We start from the raw sequence: 16,098 nt of genomic DNA, 5'->3' as shown, positions 1-16,098 counted from the left end.
AAAGCCTACCCAGTGTCCTGGATATGTCGGTCAGTTTTTTTCATAAGTAAATTCTCTTCCTGACTTAAAGTGTCCCATGCAGAGGGGCAGTCATTCCACCCCTCTGGCGTCCACATCTATTCTACTTCCTCTAGCCTCTTTTCCGCAGAGCCATGGCTATGTAAAGCAGGGACAGACACCCCAAAGCGGCCAATCCAATGGCTGACCGGTGGTTTAAATGCCTTGGTCAGAAGAAATAAACAGTTCTGGGTATGTTTTTTCTCTCTGGAGAAACCGAATTCTGAGATGTAGCAATTGTGGGGAACACATCCACGAGTCAGGTTATGAGGTGGTGGCCAATTTGATTTCGGATGTCTGTGAGATACTTCAGATAGTCTTAAAATATGCTGTGGTCCCTGTCACTTAACTTGAGCTACTTGAGTGAAATTCTGCTGGCTTTGCAACCAAAATAGCTCTGACACCTTGACCAGACCACCAGGGCTATTTATTGTTCCATTCTCTTCCGCTAAGCTAAATGAGTTGCTAGTTACGTCATTCGCTATAAGCATGACGTTCTTTTTCTTTCTTCTGTTTCACATTTAAACGATTGCAAATGTGTGTGCTCAATGTTTCCCTTAATATGAACTTAGCAGCTGGTGGAAGTTTAGGTCTGCTTCATGTTTCTCCACTTTTTCCCCTGGACTGGCAGCCAGCTGCGACATTGGCAGAAGCAAAAAAGGGCAAACCAAACTGCACTGTATTCCAAGCTTCTGTTCACATCATGTTCAATAATATTCCATTGGCTTCAAAATCAGTAAGTCTAAAGTCGAGGTCAGGGAAGTAAACTCCATGTATTATAAAGGGTGGTTATCTAATACTACTAAGAGATGGAGCGAAGAGTTAAAAGTAATAATCCAACTTACTACAGACATTATGTCTGAAATCCCAGACCAGAGAAGGGGGTTGAGAAGGACAAAAGAATGTACTTATTAACAGCATTCACATCTTGAAGAAGCCCATCTGAAACTCCCACACAATTCTATTTCATCAGCCAGAAACTTTTCATTCCTGGCTACAAGGGAGGCTAGGAAATTGATCCTTTTTTCCAGGTTGCAGTGTGCTCAGCTAAATGTTGGAGTCTGTTACCATGACAGAAAGAGAGAATAAGTATTGAGTAGGCAACTACTCAGTGTTCACCCAGATATATCATGTTCCTCCTTCACCGTTGTGACATAATCTGATAACTTGAGTTAAGGGGTTCATTGTACTTGTTTAAAGTATATAGTTAATTAACATATAAATGATTATCTAGCCAGTAATTAAACACTGCTGGACTGCTGCTTTTGCAAGAAAGATAATACAAGTGATCTGATTGCTCCTCCACAAAAGTCAAACCTTTTTCTAAAAGTCAGTTTATTTAAGTTTTATTTACTCCTAAAATATAAATGATAGGTCCAAGAAGAGTGGCTGTAAAGGCTTCTGAAAAGAAAGTGCTTAGGTAGCTGAGAGGCGCTTACCCCCGCAGAAATTTCCAGATACAGTTGTCCCCCTTATCCATGGGGTATATGTTCCAAGACCTCCCAGTGGGAGCTTTCAACTATGGGTGGTACCAAACTCTGTTTTTTCGATTTAATATGTTTGGACCGTGGTCGACCGCGGGTAACTGAAACCACGGACAGCGAAACCGTGGCTAAGAGGGCCCACTGCAGACTCTTTCTTCAGGCTTTTGCTCAGTGTCACTTTGCTAGCGAGGCTCTTCCTGACCACACAGCTCAAAATAACAGCGCTCCTGTATTCCCCTCTCCTTGCTTCATTTCCTTCCATTCCATTTATCACCATACTCGATTATTTCGTTTTCTGCCTCCCCCCACCAGAAGTCGAGTGACTTGGAGGCAAGTCATTTGTCATTTTGTTCACTGTTGGTATAATGGATGACGGAAAATGGTCCTCGATGATCACTTTGGGTTGTGCAGAACCAGCTAGAAACAGAAGTTCCTTTTTACAGAGTGACTTCGTGAGGCTGCTGCAGCCATTTTGCGACCCTGAGGTGACAAGTGTGTGGAGAAAAGACAATATGTTGAAAGTGGTCACGGGGAAGCCTGGAAAGGGACTGGGTGCTAAGGTCACCCCCTGATCAGCTGAAACCACACTGAGCAGTCTTTTTTCAGACTTTCCACAGGTGTGAGAAAGACCCTGCCGTCTGGCAGCTGACCTGGCACGATCAGCTCAGCCGTGGGGTTCTGTGGAATAGGAACAATTTCACAGAACACCAACGTTGGGCAAAGCCATTCTGTGACTTGATAAATTGAGGCAAAATCCAGACTAGTGCTATCTATAATCATGTCAGCGGCCATGGGGAGGGATGGGCGTGGTTTCCCCAATGCATTCATTATCTTTCCCAGGACGGGTCTAGGGGAGCCAGCTGAGGATATGCTGTCATCCTCCACCCCACCCCACCCCACCCAGCCTGGACTGTGACTGCAGACCTGGGGGATCTGCAAATATGAGGGTCAGGCGTGTGGTGCTGGGGAAGGGTATAGGGGTATAACGATGTAAGGGGCATTGAGCAGCCTTTAACTGGTACCAGGAAGACACGAGGCTAGAGGGATGAGTTACAGCCCGTCTGTCTTTGAGGCTGCGAGTATGGACCAGAGCATGAGCAGGTCTCTGAATCTGGCAACGAGGATGTAGGGCAACTGCGGCACTTGGAGTCCGCGTGAGAGTGGCGGGAATGGGAAGTCAGAGTCTGCACTCTGACTGCCGGGAGGGGCGCGGAGTGCCGGCGGTGCTGGGGACGACTTTGGTCTGCTACCTACGGAGAACGTGGGCGAGGCTCAGTTCAAAGCCCGACCGTACCTGGCTCCAGGGCGCGCAGTGCTGGGAGCGCAGACCGGCTGGACCCGGCTGGGCGGGGAGAGGCGGGGCTGCCGAGGAGTCCCCCGGGGCCACGTTTTGGCGCTCATTGGCGAAGTAGTGGCTGTGGGTGCAGGTTCCAAGCCCGGCCCCGCCGGGCCTCCGGTCCCCGCGCGGCGCGCACAGCCGGGCCGGCGCGCAGAGGGAGGCAGTGGCGGGCGCGCGGTTGCTAAGCCCTGCGCCCCCGGAGACGTTCGCGGTGGTTGTCGCCGGCGCGACGCGGGGCGAGCAGCGGGAGGGAAAGAGGAGAGAGGGCGGGCGCGGGCTCGTGGCTGCTCGCGTCGCGCCCCGCCTTCCCGCGCTCGCCGGACGGTCGAGCCGCCGCCCCGCGCTGTCGCCGCCGAGCCCCGCTCGCCCCCGGCCCGCCGCCACGCCATGCCCGCCGCCGCGGCCACCCCGCGGCCGCCGCCGCCCCCGGCCCGGCCCGCCCCCGGCTGCCCCGCGCGGCCTGCCCCGGGTAAGTGCAGTGCGCTCCCGCGCGGAGCCGGGCAGGGGTGGGAGCGCTGCCGCCGCCCGGACTGGAGACCCCGCTGCGTGCCGGTCGGGGCAGAAGTGCCAGTCGCGCGGAGGTGCCCGAAGCACAGTGTGCTGCGTGTGTTTGTGTGTGTGAGTTGTGTGTTTGTGTGTGTGTTGCGTGCGTGTGTGTGTGTGTGTGTGTGTGTGTGCGCGCGCGCGCGCGCGTCTACACCAGCTGAAACTCGCTCGCTTGGGCATAACGCTTGTCCGGAGCTGGTTTCCTCTCCCTTGCCAACCAGCCGGGCCTTCCTGGGAAACGCGTGGGCATCTTTCGAGGTGCGGCGGGGCTGCAGAAGAGGGAAGAAGGCACCCGGGAGGGAGCTGACAATGTACTGAGCATCTTAACCTGCTAGGCGCTTTACTGAGAGTTGACCTCATTTCATCCTCTTCACAAACCTGTGAGGAGGGTGGAATCGTCCCCATTTCTCAGATGTGAAAAACGGAGGTACCCGGAACTCTTGAGGACACGAGGCTCGATAGCGGTGGGTCTGGGATTTGAACTCACATCTGCAGACCTCTCCCATCCGGCTAGATAAATAAACACGCAGAAGAACTAAAGACCACGAGGAAAAAGACTACAGCCAAAGCATTTTAGAATTAATGGGGGGGGGGGGGGAGGAGGAAACGAGTTTGTGAAATATCTCCTTAATTAATTTCAAATATAGGAGCGTATTTACACTGCCTTTCACGTCTGGTTCTGGGGGCGGTGCTGTGTGGCAGGGACCGCACCAGCGCTGGGCAGAGGCGTCTGGGGACACCTTTTCAGAGTATCCGCCTGCTGGAGTGGGGGGTGACGAGAAGTTGTGGAGGGAACTCACTTGTTATTCATCCCCAAGTGAGTCATCCGTCCACCTCGCCCCCTCCCTGTTGACTCTGTTTCCTTTTCTTTTCTTGATGAAATGCTGTCCAGGGCGTCGGCTCTCAGATTGAACCTGGGTCTTGCCTTTGCCATTGTCCTTCATGAAGCCCCTCGGCATTGAGTGGTCCTGTGCTTTGATGAGCGTTAGAGGCTGTGAAGTTGGTCTCTCTTACTGCTCACAGAGGTGCTCTGTTGGACTAGTGTTGACCTAGCAACCACAGTCACAATCAATGTGACATCTAGAGCGGTAGTCAAGCATCGGGCTTATCCTTCAGGGGCAAGGTAGCAAGAAACAGGGGCCCGGGGAAGTAAAAAAGGAAAGGGATTTTGGAATCACCTGGCAGCCCAGCCTCAGAATAGCATTTCGATTTAATAGTTGGATTGCTTTAGGTGGTGCCGTAAAATGCTTCACTGGAGAAAGAACAGAGAGGCAGAAAACGATTTCTGAAAGATGCTCTTTAACTCACTCCATTTAGGTCTGAAAGATCTTTGAGCCATGGTCTTTGATGGCGAGCTAAAAGAAGTAGAAGAAAGGAAGGAGTCCCTGCATGAGCATCCCATGAAGCCTGAGAATAACAGAAATGTTCTTAGCATTATCACAGCCAGATTTAGGCAAAACTGGTGGAAGAAAATACTGGACTTCACAAGGGTTTCGGGGCTATGCTGTATCCCTTCAGAGCTCTTTGCCATCTTTGGTGTGCTGGGTGCATTCATTCCCAACTGCCAGCCCCTCCTCTTTGTGGGAGGATGGCCTTAGTGTCTGCTTGGTCAGTAGGAATTGAGAGCAAGGAGTACCTGTGAATTGTACTGGGGGTAGCCCCTAAGCAACAACTGAGAGGTGCTGGAGTAAAAATAGTCCAGCTCTCTTGCCCTTGATTGGGACACTTCCAAGTACTTTGTCTCCAGAGACTCACTGTAGAGTTGTCAGTTGACTTCCCTGAGTCTTTGCTGAGCTTGTTTCTCTTTCTTGTCTCTTCTTCACTCCCCTACCAGTTTTTCCTAGTAATACTTGCTAATGAAACACTTTCATAGGGATTCTTATCCTGGGATCTGATTCTATGGATCTGTTCATTCTCGGCATTGTTTTTTCCTTCCATAGGATCTAAGTAAAACTATATCATCAGTAATGGGTAGCCTGTGCCGGTCTGTCAAGTGCCTTTGCATGAACTTGCACAAGATGCCTCCTTCTGGGCAGATGGAGCCCTGTGCTTAGGCACAGGATTAGCAAGCAGGGGTTCGGTGCCCATCAGCCCCCTCGTTGGGGTGCCGTTGGTGGTGCATGGTGCCCAACAGAAGGGATGGAGTGGTGCTTGGCCTTGGTGCTCAGAAAAGCAAAACAAGATGGAGAGTTGCTTACTTGTCCCGAGATCTCATTCCTTGGCTTCTCTCAACCTGCTTTTCCCAGTTCATGGGAAATTTCCCTCCCATGTTTTTCTAGATATTTTAATATTTCAGGCAGATGTTTTTGCTTTTCTCTGGTGAAATGTCAAACTGGTTAAATGTCTTCGCTTCTTTCTAAAGCCAATGAAGGGACAGGAAAAGCTATCTTGGCTAGTGGAACCATAATACCACAGACTGCAGGGGAACTTCACCCGCCTGGCCTTGCAGGGGGCCTCTGCCTTGACCTGTGCTCATTGTGTAGGGGGTTGGATGGGCTGCTGTGGTCAGAGGCTCTTGCTTGATGAGGTCCTTTTCTTGCATCCAGCGGTCCATTGTATCTGGTTTCAGAATTTCCTCACTTTTTCCTTTTGTGGTCTCCTGTTAATGTCTAAATTTGGCCCATCTGGTGGTAAAGCAGAGCCCCCTTTGAAGATGCATATGTAGGGGAGCTCTTTGAAAAGGATGTTTTTGTTAACTTCCTATAAGGTAGGTCAGAAGAGGGAAACACAAGGAGAAAGGAAGAGTGGGGAAGAAGACCTCTGTACTGGGAGTCAGGGACCTGACTTCCATCCCCAGAGGTCTGAGGCTTCCTGGTAATCTGGGGCAAGTCATTGAACTTCTCTGGGAACCTCAGTGTCTTCACCGTCCTTTTCTTAATAATCATTATCCAGCCGACCTCAGAGGATCGTTTGATGATCAGAGGGGGAAGATTTCCGGTGACTCATCGAACAATTATTGAGCAAGCCCATAAAATCTATACCCAGGGAGAACTGGCAGTCTCTCGGGAACAGTGCTGTATGTGGAGGGATCGTGGTATACATAGTAACTGGGGTAGAGAGAAGCACCAGTTCCATGGCTGTGTGAAGAGATGGGCAGGTCTCCAGAGCTGCTTGGGCCAGCTCGGAGGCTAAGTGTTTACAGAGCTTTGCAAATGGCAGCGTGCCATATACTGTGCGGTTATGGGGATTAGAGCTCTTGAGTCCATTAAAAATGCCTTCAAACCTGGCTCTGGTACTTCAGAGCTGTGGGATCCTGGGAAAAGTACTCAACTACTATGAACCTCAGTTTTTCATTGGTAAAATGGGCACGATTAGATTGTTCTGAAGATTTAATGATATAAAATACTTAGTGGATATTATTTCAAATGAGAAGTATTGTTGTTAAAGTTACCTTTTAGGCTGAAGAATTCTGTTTGGGTGCCTTGGGTTAGTGCTTCTCAAATATTGGGCATGTGAATTATCTGGGGATCTTGCTGAAATGCAGATTCTGATTCAGGTCTGCTTATCTCATTAGCTCCTATATTCTGTAGGTGTTGCTCCTTTGAGGACCAGAGTTTGAGTACAAGGCCCTAGGCTGTCCCCGCCCCTGCCCCCAGGTAAAATCTGAGGCCTTTGTGGGGGCTGAAGAACACCGTGTTTGGGGAGGTGATAGGGAGGGTTCAGGCCTCCTAGGCAGGTCTGGTCTAACGTAGAGACTGCCGGGATTGGCTGCTGTTGAGTAAGGTGTTTCCTACAGGAGGTAATGGGTCTAACCCACCTCTTTCAAGTGCCTTTAGATCAGTCCCCAGGAGAAAGCTCTTTGTGGCCAAATGGCCAAATGCTGCTTACTTCTCCTGCATGCTGGCTTTGGGGTATAGAGATGAATAAGCCACTGAACCTACCATTGAATGGTTGGGGGTATCATGGGGACAGTCACGTAAACATGTGATTATTACGTGGTGAGATAAGCATTCTGTAGAGTTTGTGGGTGATGGTGGTGGGGCTAAGAGGGTTGGAAAAGAAAGCAAATATTCCTGGTAGTAATTAAATCTGAACTGGGTTGTGAAGGTTGAATCAGTGGGGGGCGGGGAAGGAGGGTAGAAGAGTATGGGGAATGGAATTTTAGGATTAAGGAATAGCATGTGCGAAGTTAGGGTGTCACGAAACAGCTTGTTGTGTTGAATGAAGAATTGTTTGGAGCTTGGAATATCCTGGGAAGGGCTTGGTCAGGGAGGCAGAGCACAGTTCCTGAAGATGTATTAGTCAGGATAGGCTAAGCTCTGCTGCAGGAACGAATCAACTTCATCATCCTAGTAGCTTAATGCAACAAAGGTTACATCACACTCATACTATGTGTTCCTCACAGGTCAGTGGAGGGCCAAAATGACACAACTTTCTCATGCTGCAGACACACCATTTGGAGAATGTGGTCCATGTAGTCGTCTGCACAGGGGGAAATGGTGGAAGAGTTGCTCTCTTGCTGTTTTGTGCTTCAGTCTGGAACTGATGAATTGCTGCCGGTGCCCACAACCCATTGGCCAGAAGTCATTGTGAGGAGCCTGGGGAATGATGGGGGTTATGGATGGAAGGTTCAGAGACATCACGTTCTTTCCCACATATGCCTCGTTATGAGCCTTAAGCCTCGCTCGGGAAACTAGAGGTTCTTGAGGGAGAGTAATATGTGAATTTCTTTAAAGGAAAAATAATCTCATAGTTTCCTATTGGTAGCTTAAATTATTTTTATTATAATGCAATTCAAATATGTAGTAGCATTCGATAGGTCTAAACTTCTTAAATTTAGAGCTTTCATAAGACTATAAAACCAACACAAATATATAAGTGTAATATCAACACAGCTACAAAGCAAGGAAATTCAGATTAACTTCAGGAATTTAATGTGATGCATGAAGCTATTGTTTATTTTATAAATAATTGTTCGGGTTCTTACGAATTTGGCATGCTAAGGGCCATATCACATGAGTTGCATGATGGCTCAATTCTCTCATCAGTTCCCTCTCTCTTTATTGTCTGGTTTGTTATTTCTCATTAGCCTGTGACAGTTGAAGTAATATTTCTTGTTGCTAACTACATCATCAATGTAAGAATACAGACGGTGAAATAATGTGGCAGCACTTGGTCATCGCATGGTCATTCAGATGGTCCAGAATATGTTTGCTGATTTTCAAATGAAACGATGTTCTTAAAAAAGACGATCATGAAAACGAAAGCACAAAGTTAAACAGCTGGTAATTTTGGAGAACATCTGAGCCCTCTAGAATATGTCTGAAGATTCCCTAGAATTTGAGAAACAGATCGAAAACTACCAGAGTGTTTCATGAAGGGGGAGAGATGACCAGCTTTATGATTTAGAGACAGTATTTTGTTCAGGTGTGCGGGTAGGGGAGGTGCAGGGAGCAAGGTCTGAGCCAGATGGGTTAGGTCAGATGTGATGAGGGTGGGTGCTAGGCGGTAAGTAGTTAAGGGAATGAGAGGAGGTGCCAGATTTGAGATGCATTTTGGGGGTGGAATGCACAGGACTTGGAGATCGTAGGAGGTGAGGGGAGGGAAGAGGAGTCAGAGATGATTCTTAGTTATGGAGTTTGGAGCAGTTGATGGTGCCACTGACCAGACTGAGGATTACACGTGTCCATGAAAAGAACAGAAGAGCTCAAGGTCAGAGCTATGTTCAGCCATATTCATCCTCCCATCTTTTCTGATGAACTTGAGCTTTCCTGAATGAATTTCTGAGGAACTGCAGCATCTAGTGTTCATTTGGATGATATGAGTGGCTTCCTTAGCCTTTCTGTCGTGCCTGCTGCTTATGACCCATTGGAGGGGGGTTCTGGCAACATTTTCCCTAATTAAGCACACACTATTTTTGTCTTCTCCATGTTTGAAGAAAATGAAAAAAGTTGAGAAAATTGCACATGGTTCTGAGCTAGAAACTGTTGATACCGTATGATGTGATTAGCTATCTGCCTTCGGGTTCTGAGAGTGCTAACAATCAACTTTCCACCTTGTGTTTTTGGACAGAGATGCTCAAAATTCTCTGAGGAAAGAGCAGACTTGGTACAAGTTAAATGATCTCTAGGTAATTCCGTAATGAGGAATATGGAAACTCTGCACTTTGGGGAGGTGGAGGGCAAAGAACACAAGGCCACCCAAACAGACAAACAAAAATGTCATGAACTGGAAACAAATCCTTGTTGTCGCTAGAGTGAAGTCTTGTCTTAATTAAAGTTTTCATCATTAAATAATTTAAAATGTAACTTGGCGTTTCCTGTTTATGAATTATTAGCCTAAGGCACCAATTAGTGGAAGCAGCATGAACGAGCTGCCAGAAATGGCTTTGACCCCACTTGTCCTCACTCATGACAAACTCTTTCATGTCTTTTGGTCTTGGTATGGCATCGCCTTCATGGCAGAGCCTCTGAGGATCTCCAGGGAGATGTGTAGCATCCTCATGCTGTGTATTTTTGGAACTTGGGATAAATAATTTGTAAGCAAGTGTTACCTGTCATCTCCAGAGACCACATACTACTTAGGGACAAGCACTGTGTCTTTTCATCTTGGAGTCCCCGCAAACTAGTGGAGCATTTTCCCTAACAGCCATCTCCACACCCATGAGCTAGTCCAGGGAACCCTTCAAGTAGCATCTTTGGGCCATAGGGCTGGTTGGAGGGACAGATTTCCCAGCAATAATAGCCTTGATTTTAGAGTATCTTTCAGAAATAGATTGGATGAAGCTGGTTGTTCAATTGAATTCAGATGCTATGTTGGTTTCAGATTGGCTGCAACCAGAATCCTCTGGAGCCTGCGTCTCTACATATATGACAGACGTATTTGGTACTCCCAGAAATTACATGCTCCCTTTCTTTAGCAGATGCTATCATTTCTTGTCCATAGTCCCTTTTCTGATGGTTCCCTCACAATCCACTGCAACCTGTTTGAGGGCTCTCTCTGAGTGTAGGGGCATGGTTGGCCCATTCCTAGGGAAAACCAGAGTGCCAGGCAGCCACTAGAATGATGAAGTTGATTTGTCACTGCAGCAGAGCTTAGCCTATCCTGACTAATACATCTTCAAAAACTGAGCTCTGCCTCCCTGACCAAGCCCTTCCCAGGACACTCTAAGCTCCAAACAACTCTTCATTTGAGGACCTGAACACACCAATCTATATCATGATGCCCTTTGCACATGCTGTTTCTTAATCCCAGCAGCAGCCTTCAACCACTAATGGTAGGGACCAGGTGGATACATAGCATAGTTTCCTTGACCCTCTGCAGTACAACCCTTGGGCGTGTTCTACCCAGTCTCCCAAGAAATTCCAAGCAGAGCTGAGCCCAGGGTGCCCACGGCAGTTGTCTGCTCATTCGTGTTGCTTTGTTTCTTCACTCTCTTCCGGTGCTTCCTGGCTCGCCTCCCAAACAAACTCACATCCTTGCCCCTGTCTTGGCTTTTGGGAAGAGTCCAACCCAAGACCCTTTTGGGTTGGTTGGGGCCACTGGACTGTGGGTACAAGTGCTGTATGTCACTTCTCATGCAAGGCAGGTAAGAGCCAGGGCACCGCCACCGAGTCTGTCTTGCTGCTGTGGCGGCCTCGGAGGACCTGACATGGAGGAAGGCTGCTTAGTCCACACTGGAATTCACATGTGCAAGGAGCTTTTATTATGGTAGCCACTGAGCTTCTTGACATTCATCAGTTGAGGCACCTACCTACCTGACACACAGCATCAGCACTGTTCCTTTGGGGTACCAATACATAAATCAGCACACCTCATATCTCCATCCTGTATCTTGTATGATACGTAAGATCTCTTTGGGACCTTTTACTTGTTATCTCCTTTAACGCTTCTACTTTCAAAACGCGTTCTTTCTTCAGTGGTTTGATTAACATTAAAGTACGATTTAATTACATCTATCTGTGGCTTTTAATTAATCTGGAATTGATTTTGGTATATACTTGTGAAATAAAAATCTAAATTTATTTTATTTCCAAATTATTAACTAATTGTTCCAATATTGAATAAGAATTATTTTTACCTTCCTGATTAGTCTGTAATGATCTTTTATTATACATTAAATTCTCATGTGAATTAGCATCTATTTTTGGACTATAGTTTTCTTTTTCCTTAAATCCAGCTATTCTTGTGTAAGTACCAGGACATCATAATAGTACCTCTGTGATATATTTTACTGTCTTCATTACTCATTACTCATTTCCCTCCTGTCTTCTCTCAAACACTGCATTAGTGCTTAAGTTGCATTAAACCCACACATTGCAATGGGAAAGAATTGATATGTTTAACTTATTAGGACTCCATTTTTTTTGCATTGGACAGTCATTGAATTGAATCTTCTATTTCCTCCTCAGTTTTATAGTTTTCCTTACGTTGATTATATACATTTCTTGCTAAAGTCATTCCTAGGAATGCTCTATATGTTGACACTATATATGTTATTATTTTTAAATTGTGTTTTCCAACTTGTTCTTGCTGTTATATAGGACAGCTCAACACAAATATAATATAAATATACATAACTAAAAAATTTGGCCTTATCGATGTCTACTTTTTAATTATATTTCAAAGTAAAAACATATAAAGCTATTGCGTGAAGTTCCATGTCCTGTAATCACCTTTCCCGGTGGTTCAGAATAAATAAATAGGTACATTCTAGAATTGAATTCAAGGTGGGAGGGACTAAAGGATAGAGAGAAAAGGTGTAAAAGGAGCATTCATGCTGTAGGAATCATAGCATCCCACCCCACAATTCAGGTGCAGAGTTATAGATGTCACGACAGCAAACAGCTTGGGTTCATTGCGTGTTTTCTCTTTGAGATATAATCTCTCAAGAAATTTAAAACTTGCTTGTAGGCATCTCTGCCTGGTCCTAGACATCACTAGCCCCAACATCCTGGCCTTCCCTTAGATGATTGACACTTGTTAGTTAGAACATGTTTATATTTGAGTCTCGATAATAAAAGATAATGTCAGGATGCTAGCTCTTCAGTGACATGAAAGACAGGCCCTGACAGGTCAGGCTAGTTAACATAAAACACATAAAAGGACACCATGGCTCCACTCCGGGTCTCAAGTTAAGAAAACCTAAATTATCGGATGTATTAACTTAAAAAGAAATAATAAGCAGAAAGAAATCAAGTGTGCTAGTTCGAAGCTCCTTTATCTTTTTGGAACTTGGAGTTAACTGATGCGGAAGGCTCGCAGACCTCCCCAGCAAACTCATTATGAGAAAACTCTTGAGGACGAGGTTACAGGTATGCTGTGTGCTGACTGTCAGAACCTTTTAGTGCTTTCTCTTTCATGTCATCAATATTATTTTAGAATTCAAAGGACTTGATCACTTGAAGAATGGCATAACTGATGATGTTTCACTGTTTTTGAAGATGGTGGTCTTTTCCAAAGACATCTTATAGTGTGAAAGGGAAACGGGAGCCCACAGTCACGTTAAGAGAAACAGAAAATAAACTAAAAGAAATCAGAGAACCAGTCGAGAGAACCCTGTGGTTGGTTCCCATGTTCTCAGGAACCTTTGTAAGTTGTTTGCTTTTTCCCAGTTGCTTTGTCTACAGATTACAAAGCAAAGACAGCAGTGGCTGCCTGGTTTTCTTTGTGTTTTGCTGCACTTTCTTCATCACAAGCACAAAGTAGGTGTGTTTGTTAAGCTGTTTTCTTTGAAAGGGAAGGAGTGTTAGTGTAGAGGTGGAAGGGGGCGAGTTAGGGGACAGGCTGGTATCTTTATCTTGCCCTCAGCATGTTCATATGCCAGAAACACAATGTGTGGGCTTTTAAGTAGTCTTAAGTGAGGATGTTAACAAAGAAACACACACACACACACACACACACACACACACACACGATGGATTCTTTTTCTATTGGGAGGAGGGAGTGGGGGTAAAGGGGACATTCTACATTTTTCAGGTTGCCTTGAGCAAGCATCAGAAATTCTCAGCAGTGTCTATCTCTATCTGGAGGCTGGCGTTGTGTTCTTTTTTTTTTTTTTTTAACCTACAATTAACTACCATCCACTAAAAATTCAACCAGTAATAGTCATATTGTTTCGCAGCTTTTAAAGGAACTTTTCTCTTAAATGTTCTTACAGCTCGTTTCCTACCCTTGAGAATAGTGTAAAAGTTTTAAATTAGATATTAGGGAATCACTGATGATCACCACAAATGATTCTTTCATTCACTCACATATATTTATTGAGTGTCTACTATATGGCCACAGTAATTTTAATAATTTAAATAGAACATAGCCACATGTAGCTAATGACTATTGTATTAGACAGTGCAGAGCTAGAGGGTTGGGGAGACAGAGGCTAAAACATCAAGTAAGTATCGTAACACCAGTAGCGCTAGGTGCGATGAAGAAAGAAGCAGGCTTGGCAAGTAACGGGGAGGGACATGAAGGGGGTGAGAATCTTCAGGAGAGTCCTTTGGAGACCTGATATTAGAGTCATCGAAGACCTGAGCAAAGGTAGGAAGAATGTGTATGAGAGAAATAGACACCCCAGGCATCTCTGGGTAATTAATTGCCTTGTGTTTTTAATGAAATATGAGAGCAGGGATGCTTGCTATTCAAGAATTTGAAAAAAAAAACCAAAACACTGCAAGACACTCAGCACTCATCCTTATTTTAAAATGTAATGGCCTTTCATAATTCAGGGCAATGGTGTGGGTCTAGGTTCCGTAGAAGTAGAACCTAAGGGTAGGCTTTTTGTGCATGTAACTTTGGGAGGAGAGCTTTCAGGAGAAGGGCAAAGGAGCAAGTTGAGCAGCATGTGGCCTCAGCTGGAGACAGGTCTTAAGCCTGAGCCCACGGGAGCTCTGGGGCATGCATTGCATCATGGAGCTGGTCCTACCCTGGGTTGAGAGCTAGTCTTTTCTACTCTTCCCAGGCTCTATCAGTCAGCCATCGATTATGGACTGCTCTTTGAAGGTGAATTAGGTGTGGAACCTCCTGGAGGAACGGCTCTAGTCAGCGAAGGGTAATTCCTGGGAGAAGTGAGCAGTGATGGCCCTTTAATAGTCAATTCCATAAGTAGATGGGGCCACCGCCTGGTAAGGGGATCTGACTGTTCACCTACAGCATCCATGACGGTGCTGGCCCTGTAGAGTGTTCATGACTGAGTAGCTTTAGATAGATTTGGGGCAGAAACTGATGAAAATCCTGAGCACGTGGTGGTTGTGATCATCTAGCACATTCCCATGACTATGGACTCCACTGATAAGCTCTTTTCGTTCTTCTTGCTATGGATTTACTGGCTTCTTTCATGCAACAACTATTTATTGCCAGCCGGCTACATGCTTGACATCAGGTATGTGTGTCTGAAATCTGGCCACACAAGGCCTGTTTATTTAGTTGAGTCCGTCCCTGTGGGTTACGTTTTTTTGGCAAATGCCAAGAAATAGCATTACAAGGGATCCTGCAGCTTAACCACAACTCCTAGAGAAGCCAGAAGCTGCCAAGGTTTACTTTGCTCTGAAGGCAGCAGTCTGTTAAACCAGTTATATGATGCCCTCAAAAGGCCCAGATCCAGCGGTTGGGCTGTTGGAGAGAACTGGGTAAGATTCTGCCCACTGAGGTTGGTTTCTCAGTGGAGGAGCCGGCTCGCCTCGGTGCCACTGCTATCAGTGTGATTTAGCCAGTATGTGCTGAGTGCTTACCACATGCAGGCGACTTTGTGCCTGTCACCTTGTTACAGTCTTGCCACTCATCCTGGGGGGCCAGGCTGGTGGTGGCTACACAGGCTCCATGCCAGTGAGGACCAGTGGGCGCTCTGCAACATGCCGGTGAAGACCCTCTTAGCTGTGGTATTCAGGATGGGTATTGGGGTCACTGCTAGAGCTTTATGGTGGCCTTTTGCAGTCAATGTCTTGATACCATGACTTCCCTACTTTTAAATTAGAGGAAAACCAAACCTAGTTTGAATTCTCTAAAGGAAAAAAAGTTTGCACCTTAATCTGCTTTACCCCAATATCACTCTCCTTTGTCTGGAATCTTAAAACACTTCAGAGACTTGTTTTTTAGTTCAGCCTGTCTAGGGGGATGTTGGGGAAAATCTTACTTGTTTATTGCCAGCTGTGGGAACACCGTGCGACTTTATTTTGCACAATCGGGATACTGGCTGTCTTGACAATCAGGGCAGAGCTAAACCGAGTCTGTTTTGCTTGGATATTGATGTCCATTGATGAGTCTGAGTCCTGCTCTATTTCCTCTGCATGATCCCATGAGCTTTACTTTATTCCATGATTTAAGTGACATCCCTACACCTGTCTAAACCATTGTTCAAAAAGATTCAGGATCCATGGAAGGATTGTTTCAGTTCTTACTAACTAACTGTGTGACCTTGGGCTAGTTGCTTACCCTCTCTGGTCTACAATTGTATATGAAAATTGAGGGCGGTGGGCTACTGGCCCTTTCAATTCTAATGTGCAAAGATTTTCACCCACACAGCCTTTGTGTCTAATTCACAGATCCTCCTTCTAAGTCTCATTTGCATCCTCCTCAGATTGGATCTGTGGCATTACATTTGTTTACGAAGGGTGCATATTTCAACATAAGCAATTTTTACCAGTAAATCCAATCGATCATGTAAATGGCCATGTCTTGAATATTTATGGAAAGTTCTTCCTCGGTCTGGTATACCCAAACCTCAGATAAAACACAGTG

At 46.0% G+C, this 16,098-nt stretch overlaps 1 protein-coding gene across 3 annotated transcripts in view; it reads left to right on the top strand.

The window, feature by feature from the left end:
* The window catches only part of DCLK3 (doublecortin like kinase 3), a 70,127-nt gene that overhangs the window by 21,673 nt on the left and 32,356 nt on the right, over positions 1–16,098 (top strand). The window contains exon 1 of one of the 3 annotated variants that reach the window (XM_036219515.1): positions 3,311–3,349. The exons of the other annotated variants lie outside the window; for them this stretch is intronic. The gene's annotated coding sequence lies outside the window, so the exon portion shown is untranslated. Of the gene's footprint in view, positions 1–3,310; positions 3,350–16,098 lie in introns of those variants that run through there. 3 annotated transcript variants of the gene reach the window in all.

The sequence above is a fragment of the Rousettus aegyptiacus genome, unplaced genomic scaffold (genome assembly GCF_014176215.1).
Source record: "Rousettus aegyptiacus isolate mRouAeg1 unplaced genomic scaffold, mRouAeg1.p scaffold_m13_p_4, whole genome shotgun sequence".
In the NCBI taxonomy this organism is placed as follows: Eukaryota; Metazoa; Chordata; class Mammalia; order Chiroptera; family Pteropodidae; genus Rousettus; species Rousettus aegyptiacus.
Note: the sequence above shows the minus strand (reverse complement) of the source record. Positions and strands in the feature narration are given on the sequence as shown.